Source organism: Brachycentrus maculatus, unplaced genomic scaffold (genome assembly GCF_059751285.1).
Source record: "Brachycentrus maculatus isolate JH-2025_06_01 unplaced genomic scaffold, ASM5975128v1 h1tg001603l, whole genome shotgun sequence".
Taxonomy (NCBI): Eukaryota; Metazoa; Arthropoda; class Insecta; order Trichoptera; family Brachycentridae; genus Brachycentrus; species Brachycentrus maculatus.
Window position 1 is genome coordinate 1 of NW_028282226.1, and position 18,922 is coordinate 18,922.

The window sequence follows — 18,922 nt, forward strand, 5'->3', positions numbered from 1 at the left end:
TCCCAACCCCAACCCCAATCCCAACCCAACCCCCAACCCCAACCCCAACCCCAACCCCAACCCCAACCCCAACCCCAACCCCAACCCCAACCCCAACCCATAAGTTGACGCATCGAAGAGTTTTCATATATAATCGAAGATTGTATGTAATAATTAATGGACATCATTGGTCATATTTAAATAGGTTTGATAGTTCAGAATCGAGCATTCCAGATGGCTTAATTGCCATAACTGATGCAACCTGCAGAGGCGAAGGCCATCTAGTTCCTTATGATAAGATTATACTGATAAATGATCCACGAATAGCCTCATAGAGTATCATGCTTTCCAAAGAAGTATGCTGAGCTCTCTTATTTGCAGGAACACATATTTTTTGGTTTGGTGGATCACGTGGCCTCCGAAGTTTCTGCCTACAACGCAATTCCAGCCGTTGCCTCGTTTATCCATTTCAGTTTTCAAATATCTAGAGACGACTCTTTACTGTCGGTAATCCTTCAGGTTCTCCTTGAAAGATAGTTCCACTAGCTCTAACACTTTCGTTAACTATTCATGCTCCATGTCGGTGGCCTTCACGATGGGCTTCGAGTCTCCCGTTGTCGCCATTTTATTTATCTATTTATGCAACTAATTTAATATTACTCTAATATCACACTAATATCACTATCCCTTTATATCCCTTTATATCCCTTTATATCATTTAATAAGAATAGCATACTCGCAATAGATATGACACAACGTAATCAGTCTTCATCACTATCGAAATTCTTTTTCATTTCCTCGTCTTAGAGGATGAGAAGAGTATACAAGAGCACGATATAGCCTTGGAAAGTTTCTTCTGGAATAAAATCTATTTTTTTCCTGATGGCTTCCCGGTTGAATGTGTAGTCATCTAAATCCTCGCCTCTCAAGTTTCTGTTCTCGGAGTCATCCAGATGCTAGCGCAGAATTTGATAAGCCCTAATAAAATTTTCTTCGCCTAGCCCTGATTCTAAGACTTCTCGGCATTCCTCTAAATTTTAAGCGCTCCGCATATTGTGTATATATTTCATGGGCTCACTATCCTCATTCATCGATTCTTCTGGCTTACTCTCGACGATTTCTTGAGAATCGAAGGCTTCGGATTACTCATACAGTTATATATCTTTGACATTGTACATGTCAGCGAGTCCATTGACAGCCTGCTGCGCATTGGTCACCTTATCGAGCATATCTTGAAGATTTGCCAGGTTGTTTGACTCTTCGATTTACTAATCGATTACGGATGATTCGTTTTACTCCATTTTACTTGCAGGACTCGACGTTTCCCCAGGAAAAAGATTCGGAGATGTATGTCTTGGCCCTTCGAATATTTCTATTTTAAAATCATGGGAAGGTAGAATTTATGCTTCAACAACTTTTGGCTTCTTGCCTTCGGGGACAAATATTTAAACCTATATTTCTTTACCCGATGGCCGTCCTGCTTTTTGAACTTTCCATGGCTTTTAAGAAACTCGCTTTTCTAGTTTCGCTTAAACATTTGGCTAGAGGCGTTTGCTCGATTTAACTTTCGCTTTCTATTCCGCAAGCTCAACCACCGGTAGTGTTATATTTTTGGTGCTCTCCAGTTTGTTCTTTTCGAATTATCTCCTCTAAACTTATACAAATTGTACTTTATTTTTCAAGTCATCTTTCATTTGTTGTCTCATTTCGTCTCTCTTCTCCTTGGCCTACTCTCTTTTCAGCTTCTCGTCTTGAGCCGGGCTTTCCTTCTTGAAAGCTTACTTCTTTGTGGGTTTCACTGTGTTGGAAGTCTTCAGCTTTGTCTGCTCCTTCTGTAACTTCAGGGAAGCTGAGATTTGCTCAAGAGATTATTTTGGAATATATTTTGATAGTAAAGGTTTTACTCACATAACAAAAAATGTACGTAATATTTATTTAACGTTCGGTCTTTTACTGGCATTCACTTGCAATAGTGATAGGATCAGCGCCTTCAATTATTTCGAGAAGGGGCCTTTCAAAGGAGGAAATGATCCCCTTAGAATCTTGAGGGCGAGCAAAGGTAGGGAATTTGCATCAAATGGCAGTTTCTGAGCACATAATTGGTACATTAACACCCCAAGAGACCAAATGTCAGTTTTAGTGGAGTATGGCTTTCCTTCGATCATTTCGGGGGATAAGTAGTACGGAGTCCCGACGAATGTCTTGGATGCCTGCATAGTTTGATCAGTGACTTTGGAAATACCGAAATCTCCAATTTTTATTTGCTTGTCTTTCGCTAGAAAGATATTGGCTCCTTTAATGTCCCTATGGATTATTTTTCTGCAATCGAATTTATGTTTACTTGGAGTGAATTTCGTTGAGCCCCAAACAGATTTGTGAAAAATAGCTGAGAATTGTATCTTCCGGTAAGAGTAAGCCATTCTGCTGTTTGATTAATTAGTCAAGGTCGCCGCCTATAATGTTGAAACCGATCAATTACCTTCGGCATACTACATAATAATGCAGAGCTTATCCTTCGTTGTGTGGTAGATTTATTTGAATGCTATAATGTTGGCATGGGAAACAATGCTATGAAGCTGTGCTTCCCTCATTGCATTCTATTTTTACACTGGGTTTAAATGGCCGATATTTATTCTCTTCATCACATATAGCCTTTAGTCGTGCTTTGATTGAACTAAGTAAGCCTTTCCCATTGCACCTTCCCCAAGCACCTTCATTTTTTGATAAATTTCTTATTAAGCTCGTTGCTTCCCATTTTACGAAACGAAGCTGTCTTACATATTATACTTGGGTTATAAATAATTCAATTCGGGTATTCGGGTAAACAATCCAAAAGATCATTCCAAATTGCGAGGAGGTTCAAATTAAAAGAATTCATGGATGGTTAAACTTTTGGCGCACATCACTCATAATCTGCATCAAAGGGCGAGCAAAACATTCCATAATTTAAGCTGGAAGTAAATATAAGAAGATTCACAAATTCGTCATTCATTTAAATTATGATGTTTCTATTTTTGCTACAGCTTAACAGAAATATATTTTGTCTATAATTACATCAAAAGAATGTAAGAAGTTAACATAGACTTTAACGAGATCACAAGCGAGGAGATCGCAATCGGCGTAGCTTCAATGATTTACGAAGGCATATACGTGAAGAATGTATTCCAAAAGAATTATACAAAAAATGTGATGACGCAAATCTATACCCATATTGTCTAGAAGTCCGTCAAAGGCCTCACTAAATTCTACACGATGCTGGTAGTTTTAGCAAATAACTTAGATGTTTCGGGAAATAATCTTGCAGAAGGAGAAAAAATTTATCGGTCTCCTCAACGGCTGCACGACCTTGCTCGACTTGTTTCAAAAGATTGTCACCTAAACTGACCCCAAGAAAAGCATATCTGAGAAGGGCAAGAACCTATTTCCAGATGATAAGACCGGCCTCTATGGCAACAAGTATATTCGAATTCTGCTCGAAATGATCATATTTCTGGGGCACTCTTTTCCATCTATGCCGAACGGATAGCCAACCAAATTCAAAAAAGTGCTCAGCAAGCTTGTGGAATCCAATGTTATCCTTCCGACAGAAAACTAATATTACCCTCAGAAAAAAAAAGACAACACAAAAGAGTTATCGAAACCATCAAATAATCCATCACCAGCTGAATCTCCGGTCGAGAATAGAGCTCCAGCAAAAAACGGCAAATTTGAAAGCCTCGTCCGATTTGTGAAATTCAAAGTCGATGAGTACATCAGCAATGTCAATGAATGTGATGACGTCGAAACTCTCGAAGAAACGATAAATAAGGCTCACCACATGTTCCTTGGAGAGATTAAAAAATTCGACGAATTCGGGTAGTCAATATATGATGCCAATCCTGAAATAGTCGAAGAATATCTGAAGATTCGTGGGTTTCTCGAAGTCGAAAATGTATGTTACCAAAACTATATGTCGAAAAACTAGTACAAAAGTTACTGTGATGACATCAATATCAAATACGAATAAATATTTGGCGTTGTACAAGATCAGAAAACTCCTCAACCACCACCGTAATTTTAATTGTAAAATAGAAACGAAAAGTCGAAGGTTATAATTTAAAAGCCCGTGGAAATACCGAAAATGGAACAATCTAAGCAGAATGCCAATGTAAATTCTTCTTACAATGAGCCTACAAAATAGACCAAGGCTTCAATGCCTGCAAAAAACAAAATTAATGCTAATGAATCACGAAATTAAAAGAACAAATATGAAGAAATTGCTGGATTAAGCGGACTGAATGGATTATTTAGTCGACTTTAGCAAAGGTCAAAATCTAAATCAGCTAATAAGGGGTTCAAATATGTCAAATGTAATTGCCTATTTACGCAGAGTCACTTGAAAAATAAAAGTAAATGATTAGAGCCCACCCGCCTCGAGCTCGAATCGAAGGGTCACGAATCGTAGCATCTACTTTATCGAAAACGGGTATGAAGATGAACAGTATATTCCAAAATCCTCCAAATTTGGCGCCCCCTTTTAAAAAATACGATGGAGACATCATATTAGCGAGTAAGGAAATTGAAAGCATTTTGTTCAATATAAAAAAGTAGCAAGGCAATCGAAGATTCAAAATCGCGAATTTCAGGAACCGATATCCTTTGTTCGAGAATTAATCATTGCAAATCGGCTTTAAGTCTTAAATCATTTCCTAGCAAAACTAAAGCAACTTCAATGAAGTCCTCTCAATAGAAGTATACTTTGGAAATAAGACATCAAAGCAACTCAAAAATATCGAAATCATATTCGAAGGGGATTCAAGTATATTGTAATTATATGTAGACTGCCTCGTTTATACGAATCCTCAGGACTTTCCAGCATATATTGATGGGCAGCAGCAAGTGAAGCATGAACTCATGGTCGTGCCATATAAAGCTCCGTATGGGTTTCTGACCATGAAAATTATGTATCAGTGTGGCTCATCAAACATTCACACTACCATTGCATTACCGAATTCGATCTTAAAGATGTCTTCATTTGTTGAAATCTCCAAGATCTAACACGATAATTTCTGGGACAAATCAACAACGACATTCAAAACCGATTACTTTAAACTTTCGCACCATATGCCTCCCAATTCCATACGCAAGTATATTCCTCAACTGAATGAACTCACCAATTACTCTTAATTTTCGTTGCCAGGCTCAACCATCGATTACTCGCTATTTTGCGCGATATAAATAATGAAGGCCTTTAAAGGAGTTCTTAAAATTAATATACGGCCCGATTTAAATGTGGTTATTCAAATCGGAATGATCACCTCGAGCACTGAAGGCTTGAAACATGTTAAATTTTTTATGCAAACTCTCCAAATGATACTCCATTAAAACGACAGCTGATTGTATCATACATCCAACACAACTATGAAATGATTCCTATTCATTGCTTCATATTAATATTGTTTTATATCACATTTAACGAATACTGTAAGGCTGCGAAGTATGAAAAAAAATTAGCCAGAACAAGAAAGAGTCGAGATGGATCATAATTAGTAAGAGCCCATACGATTTTGTGGGTTTTGCCATAAGAAAGCAGAATCAAAATGCAGCAACTGCCAATAGTAATACTATTGTAGCAAATAGCACCAAACAGCAGATTGGCCGAGTCATAAGAGAAGGTGCATACGTCCGGAAAATAAGCTCATTGAACTTAAAAAGTATGTGAGCTATAATAAGAAGATATTCTTTTAGATTTTGTCCAGCAAACCAGACCTGGCTAAATGCGAAGAATTAATAAGGAACATAATTTCCGCCGAGGAGTAGATATTGCTGAAGGCGCCCCACCCGAAACACGAGCTTGAGTATGGATCAAGTGTCTGCGCATATGTAAAAATATTGATAATGGATAAAAACTTCGAGGCAGAAGATATCCTCAACATGTACATCAAGAAGAAGATAAACTTCTTGAAAGACACGGGGCTTGTCTCACAAAAGATGGATATATAAAGTCCCAACTATCAAGAAATCCTCACTTTGATTTCGGGTAAACTTAAACTACTCTCCACCTTATCAAACCTATCATATCACTTTGCCAGAAATTCAGTCAACATCATAGAAGTTTTACTGAAGCATTGTGAGATCTTTTATGGCGCCGACTCGCTTGAGGTTTCGAATGTTTATTATCTACTTGCTCAATATTTCTCCTTCTACAAACAGAAGAATAAAGCTTTGGCCTGCTTCCTTGTGGCGGGAAGGATTCGCAAAGAGCAGGGCGTTAGTTGCTTTTATAACACGTCCCTAATTCTACTGGAGATGCAAAGGTATTAAAAAGCCATTGAGTACTTTATAGTCGCACTAGGATATATTGATAAGTTTGGAGATAAAAACAACCTCCTGGCGCATATTTACTAAGGCCTAGGCTACTGCTATAAGAAGCTGAACCATTTCGACAACACGATAATGTATTTAGAGAAGGCCCTTTGCGAGAACATTTACCACAAAAGATCTCCAGAAAAAGTGAAGCTCCTCAAAACTGTGCTCGCGAAATTGGCGGAGATCCAGAAAGTGTAATTCAATGATGACCAAATCATGACTCTCCCTCGAGAAAGGATTGTGGAGTAGCATCAAGCCAATATATCCAACAAAAATCTACACGATTTCTTGAACTTGGATAAAGATAACATTGACAAGCAAAAGGCGGAGTAATGGAAAGATTCATTTAAAAACAAATTTGACTACATGAGCTTCTAATCGAAAGTGCCCTTGGGTGGCCAGCTTGTTGATAAAATGCTGTTTCATAACTACTATTTGGACGACAAGAATTAGAAGAACTTAGCGGTGCTACAAGGCAATTATATTAGCGCGAACATCGACTTGAATTTCATATCGAGTTTGAGTGCGACGCAGGTTAGATTTCTGGATGAGTTAAATTCTCAATTAATGGAGTGCAAATAAAAGGCAGCCATTTTCGATATTCTCGAGAACAGCAAATTCATCCAAGATCTGATGAATGAGGAAAGCTCTGCGCGAGAGAGGTTCAACAGGAGTCAAAGGAGCCCTTCTCGTGCCAATAGCGAGGTGAAGGTGGAAGTCAAGAGCAAAATTATGAGGTTTTTTTAATTGAATCCCAACTTCATCAAGCCTTAAGCCCCAACCAAAGACCCATAGGCAGACAAAAATAAACAAACCCTTTCGAAAAAGCAAATCGTCAACCCCCCAAAGCTGAACCTAGCCGGCATCAGTTCTTTAAATAGTAGCAAATGATCTTCTCCGATTTGTCACAATCGATTTAATTATTATATTTCTTTATTAGTTAATTTTGGTGCCTTCAATAATTAAATCCGAAAATGCAGGAAGAGCCTCATATTAAATTCGTGCCCTAAGTTGCTGAAGACCTGATAAACCAAACACCCTGGCTTTCTTCGAAGACACTTTCAATTGTGCATCCTATTATTCGCTTTCATAACGAAATCATCGACTTTATTGAATACGTCTCACCACCCAAATCTGAACACTAACAAAAACAGAATGTTTTGAAAGAGTAAAACAATTTTAATATAGATTTAAAAGCTCAATTAAAAGCGGCCATCAAAACTCATTGCTGTTAGTTCCATAAGTAGCCAAATTCAGCATCATGAGTCCTCTCTTTGACAAGGAGTTTTATCTAAGAGGAACTGAGATATAGATATACATCGTAATGTCTGAATTTAAAAACGAAACTGTCAACACACTCGTTGAGAACCTCACCAAAAACTAAAACTTCAAATTCTACAGCTCCAGCACAAACAAAAAGCAGGAATAAATTAGGTTCGTGATTGAGCATGCACCTTCGAAAACGATGATTTGGGTTAATTTCGTTGCAGAAACATGGCTTGATTATCTCAAATCCATCGAAGAAAGCGATGTCCAGGAGCTGCGCTATCTTTATCTGGTGAATTGGTGTATGATTCGCCAAAGAGGATTGCACTTAAGCATCAAAAGCGTTCTGTTGTATGGAGTCTGTGCTTTTTTTATGCAATAAAGAAAGAAACAAAAAACAAGAACCCTCTCAGAAACATTCATTAAGTTTTTATAGTTCTTTGGAAACGGTTCGACCCACTAAAAAAAGATCTCATTTGACTCTGGTTTAAAGGCTTTTGATTGCGAGCTGGTTGCTGAGCAGAAGGGTCTGAAGTTCCATATACATCCAAAAGTTGATATTTCGTCTCAGAAAATTCGATAATTCTTCAAAGTGGTCCAAAACAGGTACAGAATAATCAGCAACTATTGCTATCCTCCTGGGACTTCCATACTGACACACTTAGTTAACCCCTGCAACGGAAACTTTTACTATTGATTCATTCATAAAATGGTAATATCTTATACTAAGAGCGAGCTGTGAGCAATTCAATATTCTCTGCCGAATTCTCTGATTTATGCAATTTTAAAATGAGTTAGCAATATCCGATTGTAGATTATATTGCGGATTAATAAAACTATTTCATGAAAAACGCCGACAATAACAACTCGTGCGCCTCTACCAATCGTAGAATCACTCATGCATCGACTTATACTGGAATCAAGACTGAAGACAGACCCAAAACTGCTCATCTCCTTTATGCTAAAAAACCAATGAAAAAATAACTGATAAAATGGAACCAGTCCTCAGCAACCTGGCAGCATTCCAGCCGCAAATATTCTTTTTCGAGAGAAAAAAGGTTCTAAACTATTGCTGGGAACTCATTGGATATCCTCGAACCATAAATCCCGAGCACCAGCTCTAAGAAAACATGTACATTTGGAAAAGGACGCAAGAAACCCATTTCAGAAATTGTGCTCAGGAATGCAAGATAAAAGCCTGCACCTAATGCCTACAATCTATCTCACCTTGATGAAACAACTAGATCCAGCCAAAAAGGCAGAACATTTTCGCAGCATTGGAAAGCATATGAAAAAGTATATCTCAGCCACCGAAAAGATGTCTACGAAGGGCACTTCACACTCCAAAACCCAAGCGCTAAATATGATGGTAATAACTTAAATAACTTAGTGAGAGAAGTTCCAGGAAAGGATAAGCAATCCAAGACCATTCACTCGAGACAAAAAATGTTCACATAAATCATGTCTGAAACCCAGAGATCAGTTCCTGGCCCAAAATATGAGCTAAGAGATCGGAAACTTTACAACACAATTGGACTCAACGAGCGAAACTTTTCATTTGGAGAAAGAATGGATTTGTCAGCGCCAGTAAATGATTATCCGGGCCCACCCTAGTACGAGATTAAAAGGTTTTGTTCTTCTTTAAAAGCAAGATCCTGAAGCATGCCATGCGAAACCATGATAATTTTAATAATTCAAAAATAGTCAATTACTTTATAAAAATCACAAATCTTCATCTTCGCTCTCATCTTCCTCCTCACTTTTTTATAAAATATTATTCATTTCCGCTCTGAGCATTTACAACAGCTTTTCCTCACTTTCCTCGTCTAAAGAGTGTTTTTCTGCAAACTCAGCGGCAACTTTTTCCAAACGATTTTCATCACCTCTGTACAATAAAATTCGGTCAGCTTGCTCTCCTAAGTTGACATCCAAGATCAAGTTAGGCACTCTTTCATTTTGATCTGAAGTCACAGTTTTTTTGTCTTCTTTAACGAGCTCGCCTCTCTCGAGGAATCTTTTCTTCTCTTCATACTATGCCCTTCCCTTATATAATCGATACAAAGTCTCGTCAGTCTGTTTACTCTTTGGCGCAACTAGTTGAGTTGGTATCTTATTTTTGTTTATTTGAGGCTTGAAAGTACACTAAAAGTCCTCCTATTTCCTGCTGCTCTTGATGGATTATTTTTTGCTCTGCAGGCTCTTATGGTAGTCGTAGAGCTCTTGTGATTTCTTGTAGCCCAGCAAGCCAATGTCCGATATTTTGGAGTTGGTGAGAGAAGAAGCAAAAGTGTTAGGTTTGAATGTGCACTATTGCAGCTATAGGTTCTATCTTTCGCATTTGGTCTTCTATTTTTCAATATCTTTGGCCATTTTATGCAGAACGAGCAAATCAGTATGAGAAATGACTCCATCTTCAGGCAGAGAGAAATCGATGTCGGGGTACTACTCAATGAGCTGGTTGGCTTCTTCAAGCATGAGATTTCGATGTTTCTCTGCCATGGAGGTACTTTGCTTGTTGATCTTAGGCTTGAATGAATATTCTTGCCCTTTTTCTGAGACTTTGCGATTGCCTTCAGATGACAGTCTGTTCCTATAGAATAGATCAAAATGCTTCTGTATCTTTCTGCCTTCCGTTTCGTCAAAGTTGAGTTATTTGCTTTCATCCGGTTGGTCTCCCTCTTCAAAATTAACAGGATTGATGTGATAGATTCCTATCAATGCCAATAAGAACACGCATACGTTTCGCGCGTTGGCATGATATTTCTCGATCAGAAAATAGGCCTCCTGCGCTAAAGATCTTTCATTTTCCGAAGTGTTTGATTAGTATTCTTCCTCTTTATGGATGAAGCCCATATGCACTAAAAGCTCATTCAGCATGTTCTGATTCATGGTGTAATTGAGTGAAGAATTAATTTGGAGGTCTTCGAGGCTAAAAAAGAATTATCGGATAAACTTTTGTGCAGCATACTTTTAGTTGTTTACATTTAGGTTTCTCTATGGCTTTGAGCACACTGAGTTCGATGTCATGAGAATCTAATTGTCCTTCTACTGTCTCCGGAGGGCGTCGGAGTATAAGAGCTTATCTATTGGGCCATTTCGCACCATTTTCTTGCTTTTGGGGTTAATAGCTGGATGGAAGGGCTGCTATTACGCATTTCTATCTCTATTGTCTTCATTAATATGGTTCTATTTATCCTTGAGGGCATACAGCCTCTCGTAGACTGTATTTGGTTTCTGGTCTCTTTCCTGTCGGTTTTTTATAGTTCTTGGGTTAATTTTAGGCCGATAAGTGGCTTGCTCCTGCTGCTCCTCGACATTCTTCTTGAGCATTTAACTTTTCTGTTTGATTTTCTGCGTATGAGCGGTTTGTTGATGCAGGAACTCGTTAAAGTCTCGCTTTGGCCCTTTCGAGAGTAGCTTCGGATGGAAAGTGCATTACTTCAAAGACCTTTATTTCTACTTTTACTGGAGTTATTTCCTTTTGTTTTCCTTGATGGCTTGCTTTCTGTTGATTTAGAGCCCTATATGTTTTTGCCGCTTTTTGAGTTCTTCGATTCTCTCATCCTCTTTGCCCTTGGATTATTGGATGAAATGTGAAAGATCGCGCAGGACATTGTGAGGATCTTTATCAAAATCTTTCCTGCTCGATTGCAGGGAGTGACAGCTCGAAGTGGGGAGGATCATCACACAAATATCCTCAGCCATTTCATCGGGGTTGTAATCGTACTCTCTTATCATGCTGAGTTTGATTGGCAGTTAGTTTTTAAATTATTATACATTGACAGGAAGGTGCATATCAAGTAGTAGCTATTATGTAAGCATAAGATAATAATATTTTGATGAGTATGAAAATATCTATATTGATAATCCTTCTTGGCTTAATGGTGCCTATCTCCTCCGCCATCTACTCGGTCAGCCCCAATTACGAAGTATCGAATGTGAGAGATTATAACGAGCTTGTCTATGCCAACTATGAGGCCTACATGTATGAAAAAGGCTGGAACTATCTTCACATTTATGCGAACTCTCAAAAAGGACTCCTTGAGCAACATCGAGGCGCCGGATTCATTGAAGGCTACATTACCTACAGATAAATTTACTCCGCATACCAAAACCTAGTGGGAAGCATTCTTCAGGGATCTGAAACCTTAAGCTCATAAACCCAATCTTTTATTGACCAGCAGCTCGAATATATTGAGAAAATGGTTGAAACCCACCCGAGGGATATTTACTGGCAGCATGCAGAAGGTACCTATTGGATAACTTGTAGCATATCTCGAGCAACTTCGGTTCATGTACCGCGGATACATCACTAGGATCAATGTTGAAAGCACTATGTTCATGTATATCGGGTTCAGCCAGTTCTACTACTTGACCAATGTGGGAGACCTGTAGGATCTGATCCCCGCATTTCATGATAGGTCCCACATGGAGAGTTTTGCTCAGAAAAATCAGGAGAAGACAGAAAAAGGTGGCAATTGTAATGGGTTCATCAAACTAATCAAGGGGCAACTCTACTATGGGCACAGCACACATAACATTTACCCGTTCCTGCTGCGGATCTTCAAGACTTATCACTTTCCCTCGAGGGACACCAATGTCGGATCCCAGTGGTTCTCATTTAGCTCGAGGCCTGGAGATCTCATCTCCAAAGATGATTTCTATGTGCTTTCATCGGGGCTCGTCGTGATGGAGACATCTCTCAGCAACCAAAACACAGAAAACTATAAAGACTTGTCTCCGAACACTCTCCCGTGCTGGCTCAGAGCCACAATTGCTGTAAACCTAGCCAAAAACGCAACAGAGTGGGTCCAGTACTTCCTCAAAGGCAGGAGTGGCACCCATAATAACCAGTGGCTGGTTGCCGACCAAAAACAGCTCAACAGAGGAAAGTTCTAAGAGGTCCTTTTGCTCGTGTAATAAGGCTTTTCAGAATACTCCGTTGTCGACATGACCGACGATTTGAAAAATCGGGATTACGTTGCCTCCTATAACATTCCTTATACGAAAAAAATTTCCGACAAACTCGGCTATGAGAAATGTACGCATCCCTCAATCTTACAGATCCCTATACCTACGACAATGAACCTCGGGCCATCCAGTATGGAAAATATAATCTGATGATGCAAAATGCCTAGGATATGAAGAAATGGCTCATTTTTAACGATTATGAAGATCCGACTATCGGGCTTGCACCACGTGCCGATTTAGCCACAAAGAATCCATCAGCATTCGGCTTAACTGATTGCAAGATCCTGACACCTGACACTTTGATGAGGAATTACATCTGGGTTATTTCAGGGCCGTCAACCAGCAATGGAAAATATCCCGTTTTCGACTGGAAAGACTGGCCGGATGTTGTCCAAGAAGGCCTCCCGAAAGTATGGAACTTTGGTTGGTAAAAATATGAAATATTCGCCCCACAGCCATTCCAACCCTCAATCAAAGCCCCTGAAGTAATACTGGAACAGCAATGATAATTTATGCAGTTAACACATCATCATCAGCCTTTCTATAAAATTTATGTCAATTAGCATCACATAATAAAAATTAATCTGAGCAGGCACCATAATTCAAATATACTTCATTAACTTATAATGCAGTTAATAGCATAACCCAACCACCTGACATCCACTCCCAACAGAAGCAACCCTCATTCTGACACTAAACCACACACTCAAACGAACAAATCTATGAAAAGAAATAGTGAACATTTGCTAGTTTAATCCATCATGCAATACTCCACAGAACCGCAAGTTCATCACACATCCAACACCCAAAACATCCAAAACATCTAAATGCATCAGCTGAACAAATAGCAGCAGTATCACAACTTCAAACTGCAAAGATAAATATATCCGAAGGCACTGTCCCAAAGGGAGGCTTCATTTTATGGGTAGAATAATAACGATGCATGTCTATAAGATTAACCAAGCCAAGTATATGATTTCAAGGCAGACATGAATTAAAAGGAGGAATATACACCAAAATAAGCCACTATTTCGCAGCAAATAAGGAAATATGGGCAGAAAACAGAGAGGAAGTTCATTTATGATCTATTGCCAAAGAAGGACCAACTGATCAGGGACTACCTTGCATCAAAAAATAAATAAATTATCATTTCCAACAAGAAGCGTCTGCTCGAAAGTGCTCATAATCGCGATTTGTAGCAGCGAAAACAATCAAATTAGGAAAACTATTCTCAATTCAATAATCAGCATGAATATCATTCAATTAAAAATAATGCAATTTCAGCAAATTGGATAAATTATTCTGAAAGCCATTAATGCCTTCTGAAGTAAATAAATAATTCGTCATCGGCTGAACAATTTTCGAGTAGAGCTAAGACTGGAGAGGGTGCGGAATAGCGTTCAGATAATTTTATAAAAAAATAAACGAGCGCATCTTCACAGAAATCACATAAATACGGATCTAATGGTAATTCAAAGCCATTAGAACAGATAGTATAGAAAAATAACCAGTATTTCCAATAATTGCATCATTCGGTCGTCAACAGATTGCTAGATATCATTGAGGTCAACCATGCATCGATGCTAGGCAGGAGCCAGATGTGTCAGACTCCAATGTCGACTCTGAGCGAGCTGTAAAATACTCAGATGAGGCCTTTTGCACGAAAATAGAAGCTATTGCAGGCATCGATCAACTGTCCGAACAGTTGCAGCAAATAATGTAGCCCCCAGAAAAACAGTCATCATAAAAGTAGGAAACACCCCAATGATCATGAAGGACAGGGCTCAATGATGAAGAATTTCGTCGAAGAGCCATGGAACCAAAATACAAATTCTAAGCAAATTGTCATCAACAATGTCTTCCCACTTCAAAAATCTGCCAGCAAAACAAATTCTGCCAACAAAACAAATTCTGTCAACAAAACAAATTCTTTCCACAATTTCCAAACCACTCAAGAGAAAAGAATTATGGAATTGTAAGCGATACGGAATTTAGGGCAGACTTGTTTTACGACCCCAAGGACAAGTGCCAGGTTCACAATTGCTAAAAAGCCAGAGCTTTTCATTCGAACTGAGCAAGCAAGCCATGTAAAGGGGTATGACGAAACAGATGCTATACAGTAACTGCATTCTTAATAAATTCATATACAGCCACCTCAACGAAAAAGATAATTTAATGCTGAACGAACTCTTCAGCCAAAACTCGAAAACAAACTGAAAAAGAAAGAAACTGATGAAAGTCCGAATTCCCGCAATAAGCCTGATTCTAAGATATTTGAAGGTGTTTAAGCGATATAAAGTTAAAGGGCGATAGATACGGAAATAAATACGCCTCCGATAATTGTGAGTGACCCATCATAGAGAAAACCGAAAGAGATGCAAACAATTTCGATACAGCAACCTGTTTTCCTAGAAATTCCGATGGGTGAGAAATCCTTCCAAGGAATGTCATTGGCTGAGGCATTCGCTAAAAAACTGGGCGGTAAACTACCAAGCCAAAAGCCCAAGAATAAATAAGAGCGACCATAAATTCATATAATTGAAAGTACCAAGGCTGAACCGATCTAAAATATTTACGAGTCAAATAAAAATTCCGGACGAGTTGTGAAAAATTATGCGCTTAATAGCAACAAATAAAACATCAGAGTGAATAATGCGGCTGAGCGTAAGAAGAAATTAAATGAAGCTCAGACCAAAACGCTAAATGAAAGAAGGAACTCCAATGATCCCTCGGAGGAGCTTATCAATAGACTAATCGGAGGTAGCAAGGTAAAAGTGTCCAAAAAGGAAATGTATGCCCTCACTCGCAAAAATTATGATAACCTTCCTGAAGTTAAGGCAAAGCGCGAGGAATTGTCAAAAAAGTAATTAGAGAGGTCAAGGCTTGTTCGGATAAAGTAATATCAAAAGGTGATCCGCAAGAGCACGAGGGTGACTGATCCTCGAGAAGCATGACTGAAGTGCATATTTTTGATATATTATAAAACAAATTATACAAAAATAGTACAGCATGTTCGATGCCAATGCCCCAAATAATTTCCCATAGAAAAATTCATCTTCAAATGCTCTCAGCCCTTTTAGCGCTTCGTAATGTCTCCATAAACTATTGTAATACGGCCGAAACAACAGCGAGGAGAGATTGACCGAAAATGAAGTGCTGAAGATATGCCATCATGCGAAGCAAAGTATCGAGTAATGCAGAAATATTGTGGAGCTCTATGCCCCTGTCAAAGTTATGGGTATGGAATTAATAACTCAGGCATGGTGCAGGGTCAGTTTCGGGATTTGATCAAGATCTTTGATGTGTTCGGCTCCCCCGAAAAATGTAATTACCTATTTTTGGGCGGATACGTCAACAAAAGCGAATAATCCCTAGAGACCCTCCTGATGCTTTTCTTATATAAGATTATAAGGGGCTCTGGAATGAATATGCTTCGAGGCTGCGACGAGTCAGCTGCAATGACCAAGATCTACGGGTTCTATGAGGAGTGCCGCAGTAAATATAGTCTGAAGGTTTGGGTGAAGGTTTGTGAAATCTTTAATAAAATGCCATACGGAGCTCTCATCGAGAATAAAATATTCTGCGTGCATGGCGGCCTCAGTCCTAGTTTGCTTCATCCAAAGGATCTCTGCAAACTTGAATTAGATGTCGACATTCCAAAAAAAGGACTGGCATGTGATATTGTCTGGTCAGATCCCTACATCTATATGCAAGGCTACTAAAAAAATCCAAAAGGAATCTCTTATCTCTTTGGCCAAGATGTCACAGAGAAATTCCTCTACGCAAACAGTTTGGATTTGCTGGTTCGATCGTAGATATGCGAAGAGGGTTACGAGTACTATTTCGACCGAAAGATTGTTTCCCTATGCGGAGCTCCAAACTATTCAGGGAAACTAAAAAATAATGCAGCCATTCTGTTAGTAGCAGAGGATCTAAAATGCACGATTCAAATATATAAACCAAAAAAATTAAAAAAAACAACTCACTAATAATAAGGAAAGCTGGAACTCTGATCTGCTTGTTCAAGAAGAATTGCATAAATGTTGCTGGGTCGAAATATATTGAGTATATTCAATTTTGTGAGAATAACAATATTATTATAAGATTATTAGATTAAATTTATCATTTATCTCTGAATCTCGTTCATGGAAAGTAGCGCAACAGACAGGCACTTAGATTTCAACAAATTTGTGCAGGACAGAGCCAGCTAGATTGTCAAATTCTCAGAGGTCTTGGAGGCAGATACACAAAAGAAAGGCCATCAATCGGTCCCCAAATCTCTTCGAAGAAGAGCAATGAGTCATAATAGGTTCAGAATTCCATTGCGGCTTCGCAAGCATATGGAATAATAATTGATCAAAGCATAAAGTATGCAAAAACTCCCAAAATGCCGGAAGAGCATTCGGAAAAAGCATCGCTTGCTAACATCCTATAAGTTGAGGAGTGAAAAAAGCAAATGGCTTTCGACTCACTTATGGGCAACAAAACGCATGAGAATGATCGATTACTTTGGATATAAAGTTGGATACACTCCAAATGATAAATGCTTTCGATCAGCATATCGCCATTTTAGACACAATGCGTGCTTAATCGATTTCTCTTTCCTGAGATCGCTGACTATAACCCTGAATAAAGGCCAAATCCCCTAATGCATACGAATCAAATCAACCCAACTTCCTAACAGCGCATAATTAAGATTATCGCAGATCTATCATGGATAGTTTTACCATTCATCCCCAATATGTCCTCTGCTGATCGTATTGTAAAATTAAACTAAAATGCAGTGTCTCTTTGATCCATGTTGCTAATTATAAATCAGGAAAGCATTTTAGTCATGCAACTATAACTCATAAATGAGTACAGATTCTCCCCAGTTTCAAATAGATTCACCACTCTTTCAAATATACTTATTAGTCGGCCCAAAGTCAGTAGAAAGAGTGCAATAAGCTATCACAAGGATCACTCATCAGACCAGCGAAAACCGCAAATTGTCAAATCCGTCATATTATAAAACAAATGCTATTATTTATGAAAATGGGCGTAACGAGTAACTCAAAGTATAAAAGAAAGCTCACCATAATGCCCCATAGATATCATTTCCGCATTAGTTACAGGTGAAACAAAGTTATGACCCAACTTCGAATCAAAAGTTAAGGGCTCAGTTTGAATAGCACTATCGAAACATGATGAGTTTTGGAGTAGGATTAGAAAAGAAGAGCCAACTTTAGTTACAAAATTAGGATAAATGCAAATTGTTTTGGGCGCACTTTGCCGAATAAAGCCGGAATTGTAAGTAAAATCAGCTGGAAGCTTAGAAAATGATGATTAAATTATCCTCGCGTTCCAAATATACGCATAGGCGCACCAACAAACTCGGAAAAAATTAAAAGAAGCAACTGCTTTCTCAGAAACCAAATAATTGCATTTCTCAACTAAGCATCCCAGAGAAGCCGCAATAAGCATCGAAGCAATAATTGTAGTAACCACCACGAATGGTTGAAAAGTAAGTATAAATTAAAGAAGCGACCTTAACGTAACTTTTACATCCTTCTTTAATTACTACGAAAGTTCATCCATTTGCGATTGCCCTCATTAATTCAAATTAAATCTATGGCCAGGTTTATGATTAAGCTCACGCGAGTTTCTTCACTGGGTGTTACTTGTTTTGTAGTAGTGGGAGTAACTGTCAAATTTGGAGAAGTCTAACCCATACGAATTTGAAGGTGGTAGGACAGCGTGAATACAAGCACTTTTTATTGGAGGCTGGGGTACGGGCATTTCCATAGGACTATCCTGGCACTTTAAGTTACTCTGCATATTTTAGATAAAAGTGTATGAAGCTCATAAAGAAACACAGTCGATTGCCGCCTCAAAAACGTCCAAACTATCAAAAAATAAGTTCGCCTTTTCCTTTCTAAAACTCCTTCGCTGCGTCGTAAAATAATGGATATAAAAATGTGAGGATAGAGATGGTGGGGAGAGGAAGATGCATTTCGGGGTCCTATATCTGCGAGCTACAAAACGAAGACTACCTAAAAATAGAAGAATGTTTCAATGAAGGGGCAACTATAAAAAGCATCGTCTAGGAGGAACCAATCCAACACGTGTCATAAAAAATAGACTACCGAAGTTATTCTTACGAGAGCATTAACTGCAAACTCAAGAAGGCAGCACAAAATATGAAGAGGCGTATCATTGGCACTATCACAACTGGAGGATTCCTCTACAGTCGATGCAGATAAGGAGGCATGGGCCATATTTGGGATATTGATAAAGCAGCGTAGATAAATAATGACATTTCTAGCCGTTATGTTCTCATTCGTAAGCCAAGTTCCAAGTATTACTTCTTGGGAATGAT

The 18,922-nt window shown here is 38.6% G+C and overlaps 1 pseudogene; it reads right to left on the minus strand.

Annotated features, from left to right (window-relative positions):
* Positions 1 to 1,973: 1,973 nt before the first annotated feature.
* Positions 1,974 to 11,331, minus strand: LOC148298781 (serine/threonine-protein kinase Nek3 pseudogene; annotated as a pseudogene).
* Positions 11,332 to 18,922: the final 7,591 nt, after the last annotated feature.